The sequence below is a fragment of the Lutra lutra genome, chromosome 7 (genome assembly GCF_902655055.1).
Source record: "Lutra lutra chromosome 7, mLutLut1.2, whole genome shotgun sequence".
Lineage (NCBI taxonomy): Eukaryota > Metazoa > Chordata > Mammalia > Carnivora > Mustelidae > Lutra > Lutra lutra.
This window is the reverse complement of record NC_062284.1, coordinates 48,291,577-48,317,056: the sequence shown is the minus strand read 5'-3', so window position 1 is coordinate 48,317,056 and position 25,480 is coordinate 48,291,577. Positions and strand designations below refer to the sequence as shown.

At 44.7% G+C, this 25,480-nt stretch overlaps 3 long non-coding RNA genes across 4 annotated transcripts in view; 1 reads left to right on the top strand and 2 right to left on the bottom strand.

Annotated features, from left to right (window-relative positions):
* Positions 1 to 24,622, top strand: part of LOC125105445 (uncharacterized) — a 30,193-nt gene extending 5,571 nt beyond the window's left edge. Inside the window, exons 2-6 of one of the 2 annotated variants that reach the window (XR_007128902.1) lie at positions 19,486 to 19,553; positions 19,692 to 20,017; positions 21,227 to 21,261; positions 22,123 to 22,945; positions 23,782 to 24,622. This is a non-coding gene — a long non-coding RNA (uncharacterized LOC125105445). The remainder of the gene's footprint in view (positions 1 to 19,485; positions 19,554 to 19,691; positions 20,018 to 21,226; positions 21,262 to 22,122; positions 22,946 to 23,781) is intronic. The other variant, XR_007128903.1, reaches the window with a different exon arrangement.
* On the bottom strand, positions 8,399 to 9,182 carry LOC125105447 (uncharacterized). The gene is made up of 2 exons (XR_007128905.1): positions 8,868 to 9,182; positions 8,399 to 8,657 (listed from the first exon to the last, which is right to left on the bottom strand). It is a non-coding gene; the product is annotated as an uncharacterized LOC125105447 (long non-coding RNA).
* LOC125105446 (uncharacterized) lies at positions 18,669 to 20,625 on the bottom strand. Its single transcript, XR_007128904.1, has 3 exons — positions 20,450 to 20,625; positions 19,460 to 19,583; positions 18,669 to 18,768 (listed from the first exon to the last, which is right to left on the bottom strand). It is a non-coding gene; the product is annotated as an uncharacterized LOC125105446 (long non-coding RNA).
* Positions 24,623 to 25,480: the final 858 nt, after the last annotated feature.

The window sequence follows — 25,480 nt, the reverse complement described above, 5'->3', positions numbered from 1 at the left end:
TATGATTGAACTCTGTGACAATTTTAAACATTAGAAGAGGATTAACTCACGTTTATTCTGCAACAGCACATACTTGTTCCTTTTCTAATATTACCTATGCTTGAAGACATGGAAAAAATAAAATTTATTCGAGGATATATTTTTAATTTAAACACAGCCTCATATTTTAAAAATTAAGTTGTTTATATTTATGTACTTTCCCTTATAGAATGACAAGGTATTTAAATGTCCTTTAAAGGACTGATTTTACCACTCATATGTTTATAAAATGCTATCAAAATATCATGCCAAAGAAAGTATGAGGGGTTTATTCTACTTCTCTACAAAATGTTTAATATTCATCAAAAACAGATTATGTCCAAGAGACTGTGCCTTGTATGTCAATATCATTTACTATGTATGTCACAGGGGTCAAAAGGTTGAGGAACAAAAGAATAATCCCACATTTTCAATAAATTCTAATAAAATAGTAAGATCAGCTGTAATTCAAAAGGGTCATTGAAGAAGATCAAAACTGGACTTCTAAGGATCAGTATGTGTGATAAATTTATGTGTGATATCCTTACATTTATTTTATGCCAAATCCGACTCTTAACATGCTATGCCTAAGTTAAAAAAAAAAAGGGGGGGGGATTCTGTGTCATCTCATTTGGAGGTGACTTGCTAAAGGACAGACACAAAGAAACAGATTTTTTAGAACACTGATATTTTGTTAGGCTATAAATAGATTTGATAATAAAAATGTGTGGGTCTTTTTGAAAGAAAAAAATATCTTCAAAAAGTTAAAACTCTATAGTAGAATTTATTTTTAAAGATTTTCGGGGCGCCTGGGTGGCTCAGTGGGTTAAAGCCTCTGCCTTCGGCTCGGGTCATGATCCCAGGGTCCTGGGATCGAGCCCCACGTTGGGCTCTCCGCTCAGCGGGGAACCCGCTTCCTCCTCTCTCTCTCTCTGCCTGCCTCGCTGCCTACCTGTGATTTCTATCTGTCAAATAAATAAATAAAATCTTTAAAAAAAAAAAGATTTTATTTATTTGACAGATCACAAGTAGGAAGAGAGAGAGGAGGAAGCAGGTACAGAGAGAGAGCCCAATGCGGGGCTTGATCCCAGGACCCTGGGATCATGACCTGAGCCAAAGGCAGAGGCTTTAACCCACTGAGCCACCCAGGCACCCCTCTATAGTAAGATTTAAAAATAGGATGTCTATCTTCCAAATCACAGCAAGACAAAAGCAAGCAAAACATAGTCTGCATTATAAAAGACAGGAAAAAAGTAATTAGAATGATAAACAAGTATGACTCATAAGCAAGACTACCAAAACCAAAATACATAATCTAAACAATACATGTAAATGAGTTAAATCCTCTATTAGAAGACAAAGACTCACAGTTGGGGCTAAAAAAAATCAATCACAGGCCTCTTATAAGAGACAACCCAAACCAAAATGACACAAAAGAGTCAAAAGGACACACAATGCAAACATTTAAACTTAACTTTATGAAAGTTAGAAATGCACCCCTGTTACTTACTTTTCAGGATTGGGGGTGGTGATAAACAGCCTCTAGTAGGATGCAGGAATATAATGATTCAGTACAGAACTGCCTAGATTAGCAAAACGTTCCCGCTAATCCTCTCACCCCTTCCAGACTGCACTCCTCTACTTATGTGCCCGGAAACCCAGTGTGTATGCTATGTGTGCATGCTGGTGGAGGGTGTGAGGAGGAGGGCTGCTCGCTTTTATCCTTTGCACCACAACCAAAACTTGGATACATACTGTTGGGGCCAGAGAGCGCCACAATTGCCAATGCAGACTATTTCAGAATAGACTGGTGGGCCCCCAGAACACCAGGCCAAGAGCTATTGTCATAGTCAATAAGAATGAAGATCATGGGGTGCCTGGGTGGCTCAGTTGGCTAAGCATCCAGCTCTAGGTGTTGGTTCAGGTCATGATCTCAGGGTCCTGGGATTCAGCCCCACGTCAGGCTCCCTGCTCAGTGGAGAGTTTGAGGATTCTCTCCCTCTCCGTCTACCCCTTCCCCTGCTCACACTCTCTCTAAAATAAATAAATCTTTTTTTAAAAAATGAAGGTCATGGAAGGATGGGGTGGGAAGGGTTGTTCTTCAGGGCAGAACAGTTCTTGATGTTGTTCAGCCCCATTTTATCCCTGCTTTGATAGTTCCCACAAATACTGATGTGGAGTCTCACCTTTTAGGAAGGATGGTCTTACTTCCTCTATGCTATACTCTGTTCCTCAAAGTCACACAGGGACCCAGATGGGCAAGGCAGCTCTGCTATCTTCAATATACGGTTTTTAAGACTGCTCCAGTTGTGATCATTTCTGATGAGCAGCAAGGCAAGGAGGATAAAGCACAGAGCAAATATTTTTAAGACTATAAAATTGGAAATTACAGCCACTTCAACTCACATTCCATTGAGATGAGAACTTAGCCACATGGTCACAAGCAGGTGGAGATGAGGCTTACAAGGGAGCTGAGAAATGTAGTTTCTAGCTCAGTGGCCCAGGGTCCAGGAAGAAGAAGAGAATGGTTTAGTAGCAACCATCAGTCTGCCAGAATCATCATCAATGGTCCATGCAAGGTCCCTCACTTGTTTCCATTCATTCATTCATTCATTCACTCACTCTCTTTTATAGTCATTCCACACACTCTCTTATATACCTTGACAATCGCTCTATTGTGTCTGAAGTACATGCTTTTGTTTATATTTCTGACAAACACATAGTTTTGTTTTATACACATGTATTTTATTTTGAGTCAATTTTATTGAAGTAAAATTTATATTCAGTAATAGTCAACTGATCTTTGACAAAGGAGAAAAGGCAATTCAATGGAAAAAGGATAGTCTTTTCAACAAATGGTGCTGGAACCACTAGATGTCCATATGCAAATAAAAATAAATGAATAAAACAGGAATCTAGACAGAGACTTTCCACCTTTGACAAAAATTAACTCAGGGGTGCCTGGGTGGCTCAGTTGGTTAGCCATCTGACTTCGGCTTAGGTCATTATCTCAGGGTCCTGCAATTGAGCCCCCTGTCAGGCTCTGTGCTAAACAGGTAGTCAGCTTCTCCCTCTCCCTCTGCACCTCCCTCCACTCATGCTTTCTCTTTCTCTGTCAAATAAATCTTTAAAAAAATTTTTTTTAATATCTTATGATTGGTCATAAACTTCTAGAGGAAGACAGGAAAAAAAATCTAGATAACTTTGGGTTTAGCAAAGAATTTTTAGATATAACACCAAAAACATGATTGATTGATTGAATGAGTGACTGATTTTTAAAGATTTATTTACTTAACTTTATTTTTTTAAAAGATTATTTATTTATTTATTTATTTATTTGACAGACAGAGATCACAAATAGGCAGAGAGGCAGGCAGAGAGAGAGGAGAAAGCAGGCTCCCTACTAAGCAGAGAGCCCGATGTGGAGCTCCATCCCAGGACAGTGGGATCATGACCTGAGCCGAAGGCAGAGGCTTTAACCCACTGAGCCACCCAGGTGCACCTATTTATTTATTTTAAAGATTTTTTTTTTTTTATTTGTCAGAGAGAGCGAGGGGGAGAGAGCGAGCACAGGCAGACAGAATGGCAGGCAGAGGCAGAGGGAGAAGCAGGTTCCCTGACGAGCAAGGAGCCCGATGCGGGACTCGATCCCAGGACGCTGGGATCATGACCTGAGCCAAAGGCAGCTGCTTAACCCACTGAGCCACCCAGGCGTCCCATATTTACTTATTTTAAACAGAGAGCACACCCAAGTGTGCTCACAAGTGGGGAAAGGGATAGGGGGGAGATTTTTCAAGCAGATTTCCCGCTGAGCACAGAGTCAGGCTCAGGCTCAATCCCACAACTCATAAGATCACAACCTGAGCTGAAACTAAGAGTCAGTCACTTAACTGACTGAGCCATGTAGGTGCCCCTAAAAACACGATTCATTAAAGAAAAATTGATTGGTTGGGCTTTATTACAATTAAAAAAACTTTTGCTCACACAAGATACTGTTAAGAGAATGAAAAAGTCACAAACTGAGAGATTATATTTACAAAACACATATCTGATATAGGACTTATATCCAAAATAAACAAAGAACTCTTAAAACTGAACGGTAGAAAACCAAACAACCCAATTTTAAAATGGGCAAAACATCTGAACAGACACTTCATCAAGAAGATAAACAGATGGCAAATAAGCACACAAAAGGATGCTCAATATCATTTGTCATTAAGGAGTTGCAGATTAAAACAATGAGATATATTCATAAGGATATATCTAATTTATAAAAAATTGCCAAACGGTATTCCAAAGTGATGAACCATTTTGCTTTCTCATCAACAATATATGAGTTCCAGTCACTTTGCATTGTCAACAGTAGCTGGTATGGTCGGATTTTTTTTTTTAAGATTTTATTTATTTGACGGACAGAGATCACAAGTAGGCAGAGAGGCTTGCTGAGAGAGAGAGGAGGAAGCAGGTTCCCTGCTGAGCAGAGAGCCTGATGCGGGGCTTAATCCCAGGACCCTGAGATAATGACCTGAGCCAAAGGCAGAGGCTTAACCCACTGCACCACCCAGGTTCTCCTGGTTGGATTTTTTTTATTTGAGCCATTTGGTGATGTAACAGTATGTCACTGTGGTTTTCATTTGCAATTCTTAATGACTACTCATATTGAAAAATTTTGTATGTACTTTTTTGTCATTCATAGATTTTATTCGGTGAACTTTTTAAATCTTCATTTTTTAAGTGTGTTATTTGTTTCATTTATTATTGAGTTGTGAGGTTTCCTTAGATATTCTGGGTATAAGTCAGTATCAGTCAGGGTCCAAGCAGGAGAATTATTAACAGGAGATTGAACTAATGGAGAATTGGTTTGTAAGAGTCAGAGAGAACTCTGATGAATACAGGAGTAGAAAATACAGGGTCAGCCACTACTGACAAGGCTGAGATCTAGTTGTCCGAGAAGAACTTCCAGACCTGTTGGAAAAAGCCTAGCACAGCTCACTGGATGGTGGAGGAAACACTGAGGTGGCTCAGCAGGGGGAATCTACCCTTTGGGGGTTGAGGATATTGTCCACGGGGAGGTGCCATACCCTGGAACCTGATGCAAAGTCACCACAGGAGTGTTAGAGGAAGTGGTTCCCAGTCAGGTTCACTTGCTAGTGGCACACCACTTTGAGAAGGTGTTGAGAGAAGCTTCTAGCAGCTGGGCACTGCTGGTTGCCCTATGCTATCAAATCTGGGAGCTAGGGAAGCTGCCCTCTATAGGAGCCGGGTGCAAGAAAGGCTGCACTTTTCAGGACACTGGAAACTGGAAAAGAATATTCCTTCCTCCGTAAGTGTCCCTCCAGCACAACATCATTCCAAATGGCACAGGTGAGATATCTACACAGCCCACCTCCAGGGTCACAGTGCAGGCGAAGAAGGGGGGATTTGGAAATGCCAAGCAATAAGCTGTTGACTGGCACAAAATCCTTTATCCTATGTGTTTCTCCAGGCTGTGGCTTACCTTTTCATTTCTTGACAGTGTCTTTTGAAAAGCAGATGTTATTTTTTTTAAGATTTGTATTTATTTATTAGAGAGGCTGAGAATGAGTGATTGGGGTGGGCGGGGAGAGAGAGAGTGAGAGAGAGAGAGAGAGAGAGAGAGTGTGTGTGTGTGTGTGTGTGTGTGTGTGTGTGTGTGTGTGTGTGTGTGAAACAGACTACCCGCTGAACAGGGAGCCTGATGCAGGGCTCGATCCCAGGACCCAGAGATCATGACCTGAGCTGAAGGCAGTCGCTTAACTGACTGAGCCACCCAGATGCCCCTGATGATTCTAATCCCTGATAATTCTCTTCATGTGCCTGTTTGGGTTACCACTTTTATAAATTGCCTATTGACGAATTTTGCCCATTGTTCTGTAGGACCTGTTACCCTTTTGCTTACTTCAGCTTCAATCTGCACTTCTTTTCTCTAGTTTCCTAAAATGGAAGCTTAGATCATTGATTTTAGATCTTTTCTAATCTATGCATCAGTGCTATAAATTTCTCTCTGAGCACTGGTTTCGCTGCATCATACAATTTTTTGACTAGTTGTATATTCATTTTTATAGAGTTACTTTCAAATTTCTCTTGAGACTTCTTCTTGGACCCAGGTGTCATTTATAATTATGTTGTTTAATGTCCAGGTACCTTGGGACTTCCCAGCTCTCCTTGTTACTGATTTCTCGTTGACTTCTGTGGTGGTCTGGGAGCTGACATTGTATGATTTCTATATTTTTAAGTTTGTCTAGGTGTGTTTTATGGCCCAGAGTGTGGTCTATCTTGGTGAGTGTTCCACGTGAGTTTGAGAAGAATGTGTATTCTGGCATTGGATGAAAGTCGTTTATAGATACCAGTTCTATTTGCTTGATTGATGATGGTGCATTCTACTGTGTTTTCACTGATTTTCTGCCTGGTAGATCTGTCCATTTCTGATAGAGGGATGTTGAAGTCTCTAACCAGGAGAGTGGATTCATCTATTTCTTCTAGCAGTTCCATCTGTTTTGCGCCATATATATTGACACTCTATTGTTAATCACATACATATTAAGGATGGTTCCGTCTTCCTAGAGAACTGATCCATCTTCCTGGAGAACTTTATCCCTGAAAGCTTTTCTTGCTCTGTAGTCTAATCTGGTTGAAATGAATATAGTTACTCCAGCTTTCTCTTGATTAGTGTTATTGTGGTGTATCTTTCTCCATTCCCTTACTTTTAATCTATATATGTCTTTTTATTTACAGTGGGTTTTTCCATAGACAACATAATTGGGTCACAGTTTTTCATCCGCTCTGATAATCTCTGTCTTCTAGTTGGTATATTTAGAGCATTGACATTTAAAACGATTATGATATCCTGTAATCAGATTAATATCTACCATATGTGTTACTGTTTCTATATGTTATCCCTGTCCTTTGTTCCTATTTTTGTCATGTACTGTTTTTCTGTCTTCTGTGGTTTTTTTCAAAAAATTTAAAAAGATTTTATTTATTTATCTGACAGAGAGAGAGATCACAAGCAGGCAGAGAGGCAGGCAAAGAGAGGGGGAAGCAGGCTCCCCGCTGAGCAGAGAACCCGATGCGATGCGGGGCTCCATCCCAGGACCCTGAGAGCATGACCTGAGCCGAAGGCAGAGGCTTGACCCACTGAGCCCTGAGTGGCAGGCAGGCGCCCCTGCCTTTTGTGGTTTTAACAGAGCAGTTTATATTATTCTACTTTCTCTCATTTCTTAGCATATCAATTATGCTTTTTTTTTTTTGCCTTTTTTAGTGGTTTCCCTAGAGTTTACAATAGACATTTACAACTAATCCAAGTTCACTTTCAAAAAACACTACAGCTTCATGAGTACTGCAAGTACTTTATAGCAACCAAGCATTCCTAAGTCCTTCATCCCATGCCTTGTATCATTGTTGTCCTTCATTTCACTTACACATAAGCTATAATCATTGAACACATTGCTGTTATCATTATTTTGAGCAAACTATTACATATTAGGTCGATTAAAAATAAAAAAATAAAAAAAATTATTCTGCCTTCACTTATTCCTCCTCTAACACTCTTCCTTTATGGGGATCCAACTTTTTGACCAAGATCATTTTCCTTCTCTCTGAAGAATTTCTTTTAAAATGTCTTGCAAGGTAGATTTGGTGGCAACAAATTCCCCTCATTTTTGGTCTGAGCAGGTATTTCTCCCTCACTTTTGAAGGATAATTTCCCAGGATACAGAATTCTAAGTTGGCAGGGTTTTTCTCTCAACACTTCAACTATTTCAACACACTCACTCTCTTCTTACCGGCATGGTTTCTGAGAAGAAGTTGGATGTAATTCTTTTTTCTTTCTTTTTTTAATTTATTTATTTTAGAGAGAGTGTGCGAGCAGGGGAAGGGGCAGAACGGGAGGGAGAGGGACAAGCAGACTTTGCACTAAGCATGGAGTCAGATATGGGGCTCAATTTCACGACCATGAGACCATGACTTGAGCTGAAACCAAGAGTCAGATGCTTAACTGATTGAATCACCCAGGTGCCCCCCCCTCCAATGTGATTCTTATCTTTGCTCCATTTTAGGTAAGGTATGTTCCCCCTGGATTTTTAAAAGACTTATGTCATTTTTTTTTTTTTTTTTTGCAGTTTGAATATTATATCCTTATTATAGGGTTTTGGGGTGTGGAGGTGGATTTATCCTGCTTGGTGTGCTCTGAGCTTCCTGGATCTGTGTTTTGGTGTCTGACATTAATCCTGGGAAGTTTTCAGTCATTATTACTTCAAACATTTCTTTCGTTTCTTTCTTTCATTGTCTAGTATTCCCATTATGTGTATGTTACACCTTTTGTAGTTCTCCTCAGTCCGTGGATATCCCATCCCATTTTTTGCAGTCATTTTTCTCTTAGCTTTTCAGTTCTGGAAGTTCCTATTGACATATCCTCCAGCTCAGCAATTCCTTCCTCCAGTCTATTAATGAGTTTATCAAAGGTATTCTTCATTTCTGCTATAGTGGTTTTTTTTTTGTTTTATCTCTATCATTTCCTTTTGATTCTTTCTTAGAATTTCCATCTCTCTGTTTAGATGACCCTTCTGTTCTTACATGTTGTCTATTTCATTCATCTGTGCCCTTTATAGTTATTTCAAAACCTAGTCTGAGGGGCGCCTGGGTGGCTCAGTGGGTTAAGCCTCTGCCTTCGGCTCAGGTCATGATCTCAGGGTCCTGGGATCGAGCCCCGCATCGGGCTCTCTGCTCAGCAGGGAGCCTGCTTCCTCCTCTCTCTCTGCCTGCCTCTCTGCCTGCTTGTGATCTCTGTCAGATAAAATAAATAAAATCTTTAAAAAAAAAAAAAAAAAAACTTAGTCTGATCATTCAAACATCTCTGCCAGATCGGAGTCTGGTTCTGGTGCTTGTTTTGTGTCTTCAAAATGTGTTTTTGCCTTTGAGTACACATTGTAATTTTTTACTGAAAGCCAAACATGATGTGCTGGATAAAAGGAACTGTAGTAAGTGGGCCTTTAGTGATTGGTATAAGGTGTACGTAGGGGAGGAGGAGCCTCGAGGCTGATGATGAGGTCTCTGTCTTTTAGTGAGCCTATACTTTTGGACTGAACTTCACGGGTGCTTCCCAGGTTTTTCCCCGCCTTAAATGGAACAAGATGGCTAGAGCTGGCTGGAGATGGGTATTTCCCTTCTTCCAGGTTGGTTGGGTCTGATAAAACTGTGGCAAGCCAGACTCAGGTAAAAGTTTCTCCTGAGAGCAGGTGTTAAGAATGAAGTCCTCTGGCATATTTCAAAATGGCTACTTTTCCCCTCCCTCTCCTACAAGCGTGAATAGATTTGTCTTTGATATTTGCCTTGAGACCTGGTAGAACTTCTGAAGGCTCACAATAGTTTGGTGCCCCTCTCAGACTGGGAAACCCTGGAGTTCCTAAACCTCAGACTTGTTCACACTGGGCCTCCAGGAATCTGACAAGTACAGTTTTGCTACCTAGCACTGGTTCCCAGAGAGGTTCCCGCTCTGCTAAGTTGTGAGCATCCATCTGTCGGTATCTCAAATTTTTGGAGCAGTGGTTTGCCCTGTGTCCTTAATTCTCTGGCAGATCTAAGAACAGTTGTTTCAGTTTGTTCTATTTTTTACTTGTCAGGAGAGCATGTAGACTTCCAAGCTCCTTACTTCCTGGACTGGAAATTAGAAGTCTCTCTTTTGCTTATTGGTTTGCATGAGTTACTTGTATTTTCTATTTTTTTTTTATATTCTATGCATTAATTCCTTACCATTTTTATTTTTAAATGCCTTACCATTTTTAGATTTACAAATATATTCTCCCATTCTATCAAGTATTGTCTGGGATATCCTCTCTTAGACAGAAATCCTTAATCTTGACATCATCAAATGAACCATTTTTTTGCTTCTGGTTTGAGCTTTTGAAGTTTTATATAGTCTTTCTTCCAACTCAGGTCCCAAAGGTACTCTGTCATATTTTCTTCTATTAATTTAGAGTTTTATTTTTATATTGAGGATTTATGTAATTCAGAGTGTATATTTTTATGTGATGACAGGCAGGGGTCCCGTTTTATTTTCTCCATGTCGTCAGCTGGTCCCTTCTTTATTGTTTGTGATGCCTTTCACACATATACTTCTGGTCTGACTTTGAGTTTTCCATTCTGTTCCATGATCTACTGGTCTGTTTTTGTGCCAAAACAATGTTGTTTTTGCTTTGTTCAGCTTCATACATGGCTTTGTAGTGTGCTACTCTTTGCTCTTCTTTTGCAAGGTTGACTGAGTCCTATTTGTTTGTATACATTTTAGAATGAGTTTGCCAAGTTCCCAGAAAACACACCTGGAATTTCTACTGGCGCTTCACTGCACATGTAGATTAACTCATGAAGAACTGACGCCTGTGTAATAGTAAGCCTTTCTATCCAAGAGTGTGATATTTCCCTCCATTTATTCAGATTGGTTTCTACATCCTTGATTCAAGTTTAAAGTTCTGTCTGTGGGTTCCTTGTATATTCTTAGTCAAGTTCATTCCTAGACATTGTACATGCTATTTTGATCCTTTTCTCCCAGAAGTTGGTTACTGCTGGTGAAGAGAAATGTTATGGATTTCTTTACTTTCTTTTTTAAGACTTATTTATTTGAGAGAGAGAGAGAGAGAGAAAGGTGTGGGGAGTGACAGAGGGAGAGAGAAAGAATCTCCAGCAGATTCCCCACAGAGCACGGAGTCCCACGTGGGGCTCAATTTCACAACCCTGAGACCGTGACCTGAGTTGAAATCAAGAGTCAGGGGCTTAACCAATGGAGCCACCCAGGTGCCCCAAGCATTTCTCTTTTTTTGGGTCAATATCACAGCTAGTGATTTGACTGAATTCTTTTAATAGGTTGAGCAATCTGTCTGGTGACTCTCTTTGTTTTTCAAGGAAAGTGAAAATACTATCTTTATATAATAATCTTTTTTATCTCTTCTCTTCTCATCCTTATATCTCTTATCACTTCTTCCTGATCCTTTTGCCAGGAATGTCCATTATTATGTACTGAATAGTAACACTATAATTGCATCCCGCATTTCATTCCAGATCTTAAAGAGAATGCACTTAACATCTCTTCATTAAGCAAATGTTTGCCTTAAGCTTTTGCCATATAGGGGCGCCTGGGCGGCTCAGTGGGTTAAAGCCTCTGCCTTCGGCTCAGGTCATGATCCCAGGGTCCTGGGATCAAGCCCCACATCGGGCTCTCTGCTCGGCAGGGAGCCTGCTTCCTCCTCTCTCTCTCTCTCTCTGCCTGCCTCTCCACCTACTGTGATCTCTGTCAAATAAATAAATAAAATCTTTAAAAAAAAAAAAAAGCTTTTGCCATATAAGTTTCACCAGGGGCACCTGGGTGGCTCAGTTGGTTAAGTGTCTGCCTTTGGCTCAGGTCATGAGCCTGGGGCCCTGGGATCGAGCCCCACATCAGGCTCCTTGCTCAGCAGGGAGTCTGCTTCCCCCTCTCTCTCTGCCTGCCATTCCCCCACCTGTACTCTCTCTCTCTGTCAAATAAATCTTTTAAAAAATACTATATATATTAAAAAAAAAAAAACCTTCACCAAGTTAAGGATGTCTCTCCTATATCCATAAATTAATGATAAACTCTATACATGTTTTTTCATTAGTGTATTGAGGTAATTGTATGGTATTTGTCCTTTATTCATGGGGTGAATGCTGATGTGAAGCTAACTCGGAATTCTTGGAATAAATCCTACTTGATCAAAATGTATGTTTTAAATACATAATTAGATTAGTTAGCTGATATTTTATTTGGGATTTTTATATTTACATCATAGGTGAAAGGAGCTTATTCTTTTTACTGATTGCTTTGTCTTTACTGATTTTAGAATCCAGATTACACTGGTTTCATAAAATGATCCGGGCACTATTTGCTCTTTTCTAGTTTTCTGGAGAAAGTTACATAAGATAGGGATTAACTGTTCCTTGAGAGTTTGGCACAACACCAGAAATTCATAAACTTTTATTACCATGACCCCACCAGCCCAATTGTTCTAGTGTTTACCACATATTTTGAAGGAGTTGGTTTAAATTAACGAATGAATACAGGGGGGCCTGGTTGGCTCAGTCAGTTAAGGTCTGGCTCTTGGTTGCAACTCAGGTGGTGAGCTTGGGGTCGTGGGATCCAGCTTGTCGGGCTCAGTGCTCAGTGTGCAGTCTGCGAGATTCTCCCTCTCAGATAAATAAATAAATCTTAAAAAAATAAAATAAGTTAATGAATACAAGTCTTACTTTCCCCAGGTGGCTGTGCACGGCAGAGAAAATATACACAGCCCTTAAGAGTACAGGCACTACGTACGGGTCCCACACCTCAACCCAACTGTCAACCCTGTCAGTCTCTGTAGGTAAAAGGGTTGTGTCTTCACAAGTCCCTCCCTCCTCAGGCCTCACCAGTACCTTTGAATTCAGCCTCCTGTTTTACTGACAAGAGGAAACCCCTAGGGCCTAACTCCCTTGAATCTCATCTGCCAGCTCTCACAGAGACTGCCTGTCCACATCCAGTCCTACCTCTTTCCCCCAGTCTCAGAACACGAGGTGTCCCCCTTCAGAGTCCAAGGCAATTCCTACAAACGTGCCCTAAGCCCCCTCCCTTTCTCCCAGGGACCTCACTCCATTAGACAATCCCTCTCTCTCCTGAAATTCAAACTTTCTCTCTCTATGGGGCTTCTTCTCCTTGGTCCAACAACATAATCAAATCTCACCCATCCCCAAAAAAATCCCTCCTTTGTGTGCTGGGGGACGGGCATTCTCGCACGCTGCAGGTGGGAGTGTAAATTGGCAAGATCCTTCTGGGAAGCAATTCGGTAACCCGAATCAAAAGCCTGAAAAATATTTGCACCCTTTGTCCCAGTAATCCTGCCTCTAGAAATCCATCTAAGGAAGTAATCAGAAATGCTGACAAAGAGAGATGTTTAAAGATGTTAATCTCACTGTTATTTTAAACAGCAAAAACTGGAAACAATCTCAAGGTTCAACAACAGGGGATGGGTTCAACAAATTGTACTTAAATGTCATGCCATTTTGGGCAATCACTAAAACTATCATTTTTAAAGGCTCGTTGATGTGAGAAACTGTCCATGAAAAATAAGTGAAAACAGCAATGTCTGAACAATATATATGGTCTGGGGCTGAATTTTTTACGTACAGAAACAGCTAACACGTCTGGAATGTTAGCTATTGTATACATTCTTTCAATCTTCACAACGTTCCTGAACAGTCAATACTGTTAGCCATGTTCTGTAGAGACAGTAACGAACCAGAAAGAAAAACATCAATATCTGCGGGGGGGGGGGGGGGGGGAGGAGGGGGGGGACATTACCGATGAACGTTATTTTCTTCATTCCCTTCCATATTCCCCAATACTTGAACAAGGAGGTGCTCCTTTTTGTCAAACAGAAATACTGAATCATTCTTTTCTTCTTTCTGTGTTACATATACTTTATACGTAGAGTGGTGAATAATTGGAACAATACAGAGAAAATGAAAATCCTTCTCCCACTCCTGCTATGTCAACCCCCAGAGATGGCCACTGTGGACAGTTCGGCTTTTGTATTTATATTTGCTGTGAAAATGTGTATGTAGATATATACACTGAGAAAAAGCAAACGGGATCCTCCTACCATGTCCATACGCAGCACTGCACAAACCCACTGGTCCCAGCCGCTGCATTTAGGTCTCTGCCCCAGAGATGCCCGGAGCCCCTTTCTGCAGGAGGCTCACTTTTAATTTTGCCAAGGGGCCAACTATCACTTGACTGTTCTGCGATGCCCTGAGGGGCTCCAGGTTTGGGGCATGGAGAACTGAGCTCCTGTCCCAGTCCTGCTATTGGCTAGCTGTGCGACCAGAGGAGAATCACTTTTTCTCTCTGGGGACCTGTTTCTCCATCTTTCCAGGGGAGTCTTTACCACTTTAAGGGACCTGCCTTTCCCACTTTAAGGGACCGTCATGATGCTCCAAAGTGCTGATGGTTAAGTGCTGTGCCCAGAGCTTAGGGTTCCCCACATCTGATGCTCCTCCCTAGTTCCCAGCTGCAGGGATTTTTTCAATGTGTCCCCAGTGGAGAAGGGGGTCAAGAGGGCTGCAGAGGGGATGAAAGAGACTTTGTCACCAGACAAGTCCTGGAGGCCTAGAGACTCCAGGTTGGCTCTTGATCACTCTCCAGCTCACTCAAGAGTCTTGTGATGGGCATCAGCGGAGGACTCTCTGGGTGTGGGAGCATGGAGGGGGCGCCTGAAGAGCACGGTGAGGGGAGAGAGACAGCAGTAGGACAAGCTGGGGAAAGCGCTGGAGGGCTGAAAACGCTGCGGGCCCTCCACTTCAAAGCGCATTTTAGAGGCTCTGCAAGAGCTAGCGGGTGCAGAAGCCAGTGCCCTCCTCCGCGGAGCCGCCGCCCTCTGGTGGCGGCGTGCAAAAGTTACAACTGCTCTCTCGGCCCCGCCTCCCCGCGCAAGGCTGGAGGGCTGAGTTGCCACTCACGCATTCTGCAAGCAAGAGGCCCTTTGCGAGCTTCCACAGGAGACCCGAAACCTGCCAAAAGGGGAACTCGGGGTTGAGTGATCCAGGACTGGAACCTGGGACTCTGGATAGCACGTCCAACTGATGCTTCCAGCAACCTCTGGTGATCGTGAAAGCAAAAGGCACCAGACAATGAAGATTTTATTCAGGCTATTGCAATAGACGTTCATTGGTGAGGACCATTGGTGTTCATTGGTGCGGACCATCCCAAAGAAAAGGGAGGGGCCTGGGGTTTTAGAAAGGCAGGTAAACAAGGGAGTCATTGGCAAGTCTCTTATGGGAGTAGTAAGAAAGCATGGAGATGGGTTTTTCTGGGAATGCACAGAGCAAGGGGAATCCTGTGCAGTTAGCTGATTCCCCAGAACTTAAAGGGGGTACGGGGATATCTTAGCCATCACTGCCTTCTGGAAGCACAGGATTCAGATATAAACATAAATAAATATACATATAAATACTACATATATACATCTGCTGTAACAGATGGAGCATGCTGCGGGATGGCTGTTGGGGAGCCAAGGGAAGTGGGGTCCAGGTCACCTATGTGTGAATTTTAGAGGCTGAGGCAAAATCCCAACTTGCAGATACCAAGACAGCAAGGTGGCCCCAACCTGAAGTTTCATATTCCCTCTAAGAGGAAAACCAGAAAGTCACAGAGGAAGCGATGAGCCCAGCCAGCAGTAGAAGTCACGGCGTTTGGTTTTGTAGGCTGTATCAGAGAAGCAGGCATCACGGGGGTGACCCCCGGGAAAGAGGCAGAAGGGTTCTGAAGGCACAGTGAAGACCCTCGTCAAGCCTCAGGAAGGGCCAGAAACCTGGCAGTTCTGAGATCGGCTACCATGTCTGCTTCTCTGTGTGTCTGTCTCTGATGCAGGGGGGGACCCACTCAGTTACCTTTCCCCGCCCAGCTTCCTCTCCCATACATGATCTCTACTCCCCTGCAATTTTAGCCAGCACACGGCCCCTTGGGGCCATCCCAGCCCCTGAGCCTGCTCTGCCTCCAGCCGTAGAGCCCGCCAGGAACTACAGCTTTGTCTGAGCCTGTGAAGACACTGCTCAGAAGACAGCCCATTTTCAAGCCAGACCATGAGTCATTTGACGGCAGCTGGCCTGTGCCCTGCCCAGCCTCTGGCAGGCGGCCCACCCCGGCCCCTCAACTGTAGGTGGGGGGTTTCCATGATCTGCTTCTCACAGGGGCTGGGGCAGGACAGTGGCCCTTGGAAGGGTCAAGAGCACTGCACTGAGCTAAAGGAAATAAGAAATGAATTAAAAAGACTTGGCATGTGTCACGGAACACGATGTTGGGCACACCACTGGACCTCAGGGTGTGTGGGCCCATTGCTGACTTCCCGCAGCCTGTGCCCGCACTCTCCTGACAGCCCTCTGCACACCACTGCCATGATGCACCCTGGGCTGGATCCTGGTCCATTAGATTTTGGGGAGGGACAACCTGACCCAAGCCCAAATATCCTGGAGAAGTGGGCTCTCACCGGCATGTTCGGGTACTCACCCAACAACTGTGCCCACCTTTCCACTGAACAGAATGGCTTTCTGGTAACTGGAGAAGGGGACAGGTGGAGCACTGGAGGTGAGGGGACAGCAATGTGAGAATGAACGTCCTTCCCGTACTTCTCTGCTATCTCCTGTTTACCCGTGCTCAGGCTGTTCTTCCGCCCTGACTGTCCACACCTCCCCCACAACCCCTGCAACAGGCCAGCTCTTCCTCTCCTTGGAAACTCTAGTTGGCATCCCCTCCCACTGGAAGCACCTCCTGTCCCTGCGCTCCCCCGCGGCAGCCCTCCTTTCTTGCTTTCATCCCTGCCAGCTCCTCCAAGCTCCAGAGTTACTGGAAAGACTCCCCCTGTCTTATCCTTAAGGGTCTGGGACATGGAAGGTTCAGTAACTGCTTCCTGGATGAACCAGTTGAGGGCTTGGGTTCATCACCAAGGTTGCTTTTTCAGAAGGGGATCCCAGGACTGACTTTCCAATGTTTGTCTCATGACACAGGGTAGCCGGGGAGTGAGCCTGAGTTTCCACTGGCACTTCACCACATGTTCACTGGACAAGTCACCTAATCTAGTTTCCTAATGCCCTTTTCTTCATCTGTAAAATGGGAATACTGGTGGTACCCACTTCAAAGAGCTGTTGTGAGGGTCCAGTTAGATACTGCTTACCACAATTCTTGGGACATTGTATGAGCTCATTATTTTATTATTACTATTACTATCATCACGCACCCCTTCCGCCACAGAACTCAATGCTGCCCCCAGTGGTTGTGAAGAGGATGCCACTCTCCAGCCCTCAGAGATCCGTAAAACAACCATCATTCCATTAGTAAAACACAGGCTTAGAATTTAACCTCACTGGGCTTCTGTACAAAGGTACACATTTCAATTTTTTGGGAAGTATAATAAAAAATGTATCAAATAATCTAACACACTTTGGCATATCTTTTCTAGTCTTTTTTCTTAAGAACGTTAAATGTAGCTCTAGTCAGGGGCGCCTGGGTAGCTCAGTCGGTTAAGCATCTGCCTTTGGCTCAGGTGATGATCCCAGTGTCCTAGGATCAAGCCCCACAACAGGCTCACTGCCCAGCAGGGAGTCTGCTTGTCCCTCTCCCTCTACCCTCCCCATTTGTGTTCTCCCTCTCTCTCTCTCTCTCTCTCATGCTCACGCACTTTCTCTCTCAAATAAATAAATAAAATCTTTAAAAATGAAAATCCTGGGACGCCTGGGTGGCTCAGTTGGTTGGACGACTGCCTTCGGCTCAGGTCATGATCCCGGAGTCCCAGGATCGAGTCCCACATCGGGCTCCCAGCTCCATGGGGAGTCTGCTTCTCCCTCTGACCTTCTCCTAGCTCATGCTCTCTCTCACTGTCTCTCTCTCAAATAAATAAATAAAATCTTTAAAAAATAAATAAATAAATAAATAAAAATGAAAATCCTGTTCCTGGTGTACAAATAAACTAATATTTGACATAATTTCAGTGATAAATACCTATCAGAAGTATTCATACTAAAAAGAAAAATAAAGGGAAACAGAATGAAAGGAGGTACTATGGTCAGCAAGCAGTCAGGGAAGGCCTCCTGAAGAGGTGACATTGAGACCTGAGCTATAGATAGAAAGAGCCTTAGGACATTTAATGGGGCTCCCCCTGTCTAAAGATGGAGAAACAACCCTGAGAAAGGCAGTGGCTTTCCCTAGATTACAAAGGTCCTAAGACTTCTCTAGGGGAGGGTATTCCTCCTGAGAGTCTGGGCTCAGGGGATGTACTCTGAGGCATCGGAGTACCCTCTACTTACATACAGCTGTGGTCTCACAGACCCTTAGCCCAATCCACTTGGCACCAAGTCAGCCCAAGGGTTCCTTTCCTCACCCCCTTCCATTTCTCTTTCTCCCTCATTCCCTTCTTCTCTCTCTCCCCCACCTCCTTCTCCTTCTTGTTTTTACAGTTTTTTGTCAATAAACACTGAACGGTATGTAAACGTAAAGGATCAGGTGAATGAATAATTAGAGGCCAAATGGCTGAGTGGCCAGCAAGAAAGCCAAGATAATGGGATGTTGCTGTCATCCCAGAAGACTTCATGTCTCCCTTCCCACTTCCCTGTCCTTTATGGCAATCCCTTCCTTGCTTTTCTTACCATTTCACCATCTAAATACGTGTCCCTAAACAATATAGTTTTGCTGTTACAACTCTGAACTTTATATAATGGTGTGATTCTATACATGTCTTTTATGTCTTACTCCTCTCCCTCAGCACCAAGTTCACAAAGTTCACCCCTGTCACTAGGGGTGCTGGTCTGCAAGGGCTGTGGTAACAGTGTGCCACAGATCTGGAGGGTAGAAGTCCAAGGTCAAGCATCAGGAAGGCCGCCTCCTTCTGAAGGTTGTGAGACAAGGATCTGTTCCAGGGCTCTTTCCTCGGCTCGTAGGTGGCTGCCTTCGTCCTGGGTCTTCACACTGTACCCCCCCCCCCCCCGCCACTGCACGTGTGACCGTCTGAATTTCGTTTTTGTATAAGGACATCTTCATATTGGCTTAGGGCCCACCTGGGTGACTTTACCTAGGTGAAAACAGCACTTCCAGATATGGCCACTCCCTGAAGCATGGGAACATATGAATGGGGGAGGGATACAGTTCAGGCCAGGACCTGAATGTGACGTGGTTCACTCATCTTCATAAGCATATGATTTTCAGTCCTGCAAAGCATGAGGACAGCACGAGCTATTAATCCAGGCTCCTGTGGATCAGCACTTGGCTGGGGCCGTTACAGATAAAGGGTACAGTGAGTTTCTGCAGGGTTTACGAATAGCAATGGAACAACTGAGTCACAGGGGAAAGTTGATCTTCAGATTCAGAGGCTCTGCAAACAGTTCTCCAAAGTGGTTGTACCAATTTCTCCTCACTCCGGCCACAGACTTTCCCATCTTCATGGCTCAACTTCCTCAGCCAAACCTGGCATCCTCAGACTTGTCCGTGTTACCTGGGTGGTAGTCTAGTTTGCATTTCCCTGATGACTAAGGGAGTAGAGGATGCTTTTGCATGGGCTCCTGGAGCTCCCGTTTTGTGAAGTGCCCGCCCAAGTTTTACTGGTTTTAACGTATCTTTTTGATCTTTTAATCTCTTCACCTTCTACCACGCTCACGGCAATTTTATTGTAAGGGCACAGTTACCACTTAACTACCACTGGACTTTGGTTTGTACCATCCAAGTCACCCTGCATGGTTGTAATAACTTGACTCTAGGAGATCAAGGCTGGGAGCATCATCCCTTCCTTCTCAGAAGTCTCTGGGCTCCTCATGCAAACATTCCAACTCTCTCCCCTCCAACTTCCCATCTGCGCCTGTGGACAGAGCTTCACCCCCCTGCCCCAACTGCAGCCTCTCCTACCTGATCTGTCTCTGTCGCCCACACAGGATTATGATCATTGACGGAGATGATGTGCAGGTGTCCAGCATGGTCCCTGGAATCCTGCATGCTTGAAGTAGGACTTCCCTTCCCTCTTCTTGATGCTCTACAGAAAGGAAGTAGAGTGACATTTACCGATCGTTCCCTGAGTGCCGGGAGGTAGGCCAAGGACCACTCACTGCGCATTTGTTACCATTCTCTTCTTCTTTCTCAGTTACAGACTTTATTCAGGGCAGTAATATGCATTCTTTGCTTTTCCTGCCTTCCTCTTTCCTGATGCCTGGAACTTGGAGCTCCCGCAGCAATTTTGGACCAAGAGTTGGGTAAAAGAGCCAGCTCTCAAGCCATCCAACCAGACCTTGAAAGGCAAGTTGTCTCATGCAACAGAGAAATTAACCTGTCACCTTAAAGGAACAGTGATTTTGTTTTCTATTATATGACACAACCTAAGGCGGATACTTAATAAAAAGTACATGTTTTTGGTTAATCATAAACATGTTTGCTTGAGCTAAATTTTCCTGCTTAAAATTATTTTTGCTGGTAAGTAAATGATAATATGTTTGAGTCTCTACACTCAAATTTATATTTTTCAAACAGCCCACTGGGTTAGTTTTTCACACTGGTATGAGTAATTGAGACATGGCATCTCAAATAGCCAAGAAATTAGCATTCCCTCTTAGTCTTTAAAAGAATTTGTCTTAAATTTTTTTTTAACAAAATAAAAGAAGTTGTCTTGGGGCACCTGGGTGGTTCAGTTGGTTAAGCGTCTGCTTTCTGCTGGGGTCATGATCCTGGGATCCTGGAATCAAGCCCTGTGGCGGGTTTCCTGCTCAGCAGAGAGCCTGCTTCTCCCTCTCCCTCTGTTCCCCGGCTCCTGCTCTCTCAATCGTGCTCTATCTCAAATAAATAAATAAAATCTTTTTAAAAAATGGGAAGTGGTATACACATGCATATGCACACACACACACATACATGCATGCTAATGAACCAGCCATGTGTGATGTACGGGAGAACACTATGGATTCTGATTGTAAGGCTTGGATAATTCACTTGATCTGAGCCTGTTTCCTCATCTGAGAATGGCGGCCTAGCACATCCATGTACTGTAAGGACAAAATGAGAAAAATGTGTATAAAATGCCTGCCAGAAACGAAGCACTCAGTCAATGGTAAAGAAGGTGGGTATATTTTAATTTTTTGACAGTTGGCTTATTTGGGGCAAAGAAGACTAATCTGTCCCTTCAGCAGAAGGCCTTACTCCTTACTCCAACCACTTGAGTCACCCCGACCCCGAGCCAGGCCCCTAGGGGAAGAGGCTACCGATGCCCTGACCCTGAGACCCTGGCCTGGGGTGGCTGCGGGGGGGTCCCCCCACTTCCGCGAGGCAATAGCACCCACAGCAGTGAAGCCCAGAAGAGCTGGGTGTAAGTCCAGATTCAGTTCCAGTTTTTATTTAAAGATCCTAATTTCTGGACGTTTATTTGGGGGATTCCAGGGGTAGCTTAAGCTCCTTTAAGACATTCTAAGTTGAAGTCTTTCCTTCACTTGGCTGCTAAAGTTTAATTCAGTCTAATTATTTCATATGGCACCGACTATAATAGTTTCATAATTTCTAGTATATTAAGCACTTAATATGTTGTGTCATTTGGAATCACATATTAAATTCAGCAAAGTACATTTTAATGAGAGTTAAGTGGTGTGAAAATATTAATACAATGTGATGGTTCATCTTGGTGCTCATATTTTGTAGGTCTGTTCCCAGTGCACAAATGCCTCGCTCACCAGGTAAGCAAAGAATTTAGCTACCTGAGGCTGGGATGGGTGTCAGGTAAGAAAGCAGTAGTCCTACCTTTTGCCATCTCGCACTTTACAGTGCGATTTCCTGGGGCGCCTGGGTGGCTCAGATGTTAAATGTCTGCCTTTGGCTGGGTCATGATTCCAGGGTCATGCATCGGGCTCCCTGCTTGGCAGGAAGCCTGCTTCTCCCTCTCTGACTGCCCTTCCTTGCGTTCCCTCTCTCACTGTGTGTCTCTCTCTCTCTGTCAAATAAATAAATGAAATCTGAAAGAAAGAAAGAGAGAGAGAGAGAAGGAAATACAGTGGGATTTCCCATGGGGCCTCACCACCTAATAAAGCGAGTAGGGAGATCCTTACTTACATCTTAGAGGGGAGGAAACTGAGGCTCACTGCTGGGCCTAGTCAATATGTCCCTTCTTGGCTCAGAGAAGGTCCACCTCCCTGCACACAGCTGCTGACAGGGTGTGTCACTTCTCCCAGCTGCAACCCCACATAGAAAAACTGATAGAACCCGGAAGTTGGCAGACTTTGTACTTGGAGAGTCTTTTTGTCCCTCCTTCAGAGGGTCCCTTGCACACTCTCAACCTAAACACCCTGTGCTCTCAGGCTGCCCTGGGAATGCCAGAGAAGAAGGTCTTGAACTAAATCACAGTGAACCCTTCAGATAGCAACTGCTCAGAATAAGGATGCTTCAAAGGCAGGAGTTAAGGCAAGAGAGAGCGCACGCCTCCAAAAACCTTCCAGTGGGACTCCTTTATTCCATCTGGGTGCAGAGTTAGCCCTTAGAGCCTGAGAGATTTGGGAGCAAATTCCAGTGTCACTCACTAGCTGTGTCCCTTTCCTCTCCAGGCCTAGGTTTTCCCCATCAGCAAAAGAGGAACAAAACTCCCTCCTGCTTATCTCTAAGACATGAAAAAGAAACAGAACATCAGAAGAAAGGGCAAGGATTCACACTAAGCTCGGGGAACAGGAGTGAGTGAGTTACAAACTGTCCCCTCCCACAGACAGCCCCAACCAAGGCTTTTCCATATCAGACCCAAGGCAGCAAAGCCCTCTGAGGGAAAACAGTCCTCATTGCAGCTAAGGAGGGGAGGGGGAACAAAGGAAAGGAGCTACCACGACAAAAATGTTATCCTATCGAAGAAACAGTCCCTACGGTAGGTTTAAAAAGAGGAGCTATTCTCACTTTTTAAAAAGTCTGATTCTTGGAAAATTAAGAAGACCAAAGACGAGTAAGGAAGTGGTTATACATGGAGGGTTTTTTTTTTTTTTTCCAAGATTTACTTATTTTAGAAAAAGGAAGAGAGAGCACAACAGGAGGGGCAGAGGGAGAGGGAAAGAGACTCTCACTCGGACCCCATGCCGGGCGCCAAGCCTGACCCCATGACCCTAAGACCGAGACCCCAGCTGTAACCAAGAGTCAGATGCTTAACCAACACCCCCCAGGCAAGCCTACATTGAGTATCTGTGTACCTACTGCGAACTTCCCACGGACCCAGAACCTGTTCCAAACACTTCACAGGAAGCAACTCCTCTAAGGTGCTCGGGCCACTCACATGGCCCTGCAGTTACTGTTCCAACAGCCCTGCGGGGCTCACAGCGGAGTCACCGCCCCACAGGTGGGGAAAAGCAGATACAGACAAAGCTCCAGGCACAAAAAAGAGATCTGGGGGTGAGTGAAAAGTGTGGTCGCCAACCCCCCTCCAGAATCAAGCTGGGAAGGAGCAGCACTGAGGTCAGGCATCTGGGATGGATTAGAATGGCTCTAACCACAGCAGGGGCCAAGCCGGAAGAGCAAGGGCTCCCAGCACAGGGGGATTAGGAGGCTTGGAAAGAGAAACTCCCTCTGGCCACTGGTGACCCTGCCTCTTCCCAGAGGCCACCCTCTGAGCTGTCAGTGAACACAGACCTTTTTCTACCCTCCCCTCCCCCAACCCCTGGCTTTCTTTTCGGGGAGGCAAAGAAGAAAATATGGGAAAACTCCTTTACACTGGGGTGATTAGGGTGGGAGAGCGTACTTCAAAAGAAATCTTAGGAGAACAAGGTTTAAGTCAGAGCAGGTGCTGCTCAAAGGGATTTCTAGGGCCTGAGGGGTGGATTCTTCTCCACATCCAGACCGCCCGAAGTCCCGTCCTCTGTCTGGGCCCTTGGAGCTTCTGGGCCAGGCCTGTGAACTCAGCACTTTCCTGCCCTACTATGCTGGGTAAAATCTGGATGCCACCAATGCCATTCGTGCCCAGGTTCCCAGCAAAGAGAAGGCCATGGCTGCTTCTCCACACCCCTGCTTCCTCCTCCCTCTGGTGGGGCTGATGGGAATCCCTAGCCCTTCTTATTTCAAATGAATGACATGTGGAAACAATCAGTGCTCCCAGGCTTCAAGGGAATACTATAACAATGTTAGAGAATCCTAAGATCTCATGTCCTCACCGACATGTTTTCAATATTTAACAGTCCATTGCTTCATTTATCCAGATTTAATTAAGGTTGGCTCTGATCTCTCCCACTCAGGACTGGTGGGAAGCTCCACCTCAGACGGGATCAAGGGAACCACTCCGCGTCTCTTAAGGTTCTGCAGCCCAGGACATTCAGTGAAGTCTGTCGGGACTCAGGCCACCTCGGGTCTCAGAGAAGAGGGAAGACAACAGCTCTGAGGGCCAGCAGGAGCCGGCTTCCCCTGCAGCTCTGAGACCGACAACCTACGCAGACACATACTCCTTGCCTTTTAGTGTCCATCCCCTTGGGGTATCTGGGAGCAGGATCCCCTTGGTTCTCTCCATACTGAGTCCCTCCATCCGTCTGTCCTCCAGCTTCATGTCACATCCAATCCATCTCCTCCCCTCTCATCCCTACCCTCCCCCTTCCTCTACACTGGGCCTTCAGGGTTCAGAGGAGAATGCTGCAGGGTTCTGCAGGTCCCAGACCCTACGTCCACGGTAGCCCCTGTGGACTAATTCTTGGGGTCTTCCGTGCCCCAAGGATGACCAAAATTCTCCACCCTTCTAAAACAGAAAGCAGAAAGTGTTGAATGTTTACATCTTGCTAATTATAGTCTCCAAAAAAGTCCTTCAGTTACCCAGTTACAAAAAAAGAAAGAGAGAGAGAGAAAGAAATCAATCACAGGAATCACAGCATGCCAAAGTGGAGAGAGATATGAAAGATCATCTCTAGGACAGTTTCTTCACTCTGCAGAAGCTAAAACAGGACCAGAGAAATCCAGGGAGTTGGGCAAGGTCACAAAGACAGATGCAGGAAGGAATGTAAGAGAGAACTCAGATGTCCCTCCTCTATGTTACAATTGTTCAATAAGGAAAACAGACGAAAAAACAAAACAAAACAAAAAAACGCCCACGTCTGGCTCAAAATAACACATGCTCCTGTAGCCAGAAATGGTGAACAACCTGGTCCATCTCCTGCTGGTTTTCGCAATAAGGCAGTTATGAACCCAAGAGATGTACCTGTCACCGTGACACGTGTGCGCATCGACTGTGACGAAAAGGCTCTTCTTCTAAATAAATGAATAAAAACGTGGATGCTAATTGAAGATTAGCATCATCTCCCATCAATGCTAATACGCTTTTTGGTTATTTGCAATTCCCTTTTGTAAATCTGAGGGAAACATGTTGCCCAAATTAGCTGTTTTCGCTCAATAAAGGCCATATTAGCATTCTGAGGTTTGTGTTTGCTTACTGCTTATTTAGAAAGAGGTCAGATGAGAAGTTGGGCAGCCTGCACCTGATTTCCATTTCACTGAAGACAGGTGGGGGGAGGGGCTCCAAAGTCGCCAAAGGCCAGGCCGGGTGCTCCCTGGCTGTGGCTCCAGTCAGGCTCACAGTGCTGAGCCAGAGCAGGTCCACGGAGCACCAACCACCTCCACAGTGGTCTCTCCTGCCTGAAGGACTTGCCCAGATCCGTGAAACTGATTCAGGTGGCTCCCAGGTCTTCCTCTGCCTGGTACTGCCTGACCTGCCCTCTAAGGGCTGCAGCCCTATCAAGCAACAGCTCAAACGTCCCCTCCCCTCCTGCCCACCTTCTTGCCCCAGTCACTGTCTATCCCCCAGGTTCTTCCTTCCCAGTCCGTCTCAGCACTGGACTGAGAATGCTCTGCCATGTTATCCTGGCTCCCTTGCCGGAACCGAAGCGCCCTACAATCAGGCGGCAACCCAGACCACTGCCTATTGGACCCACAGCCCCACCGCGGACGCCCGAG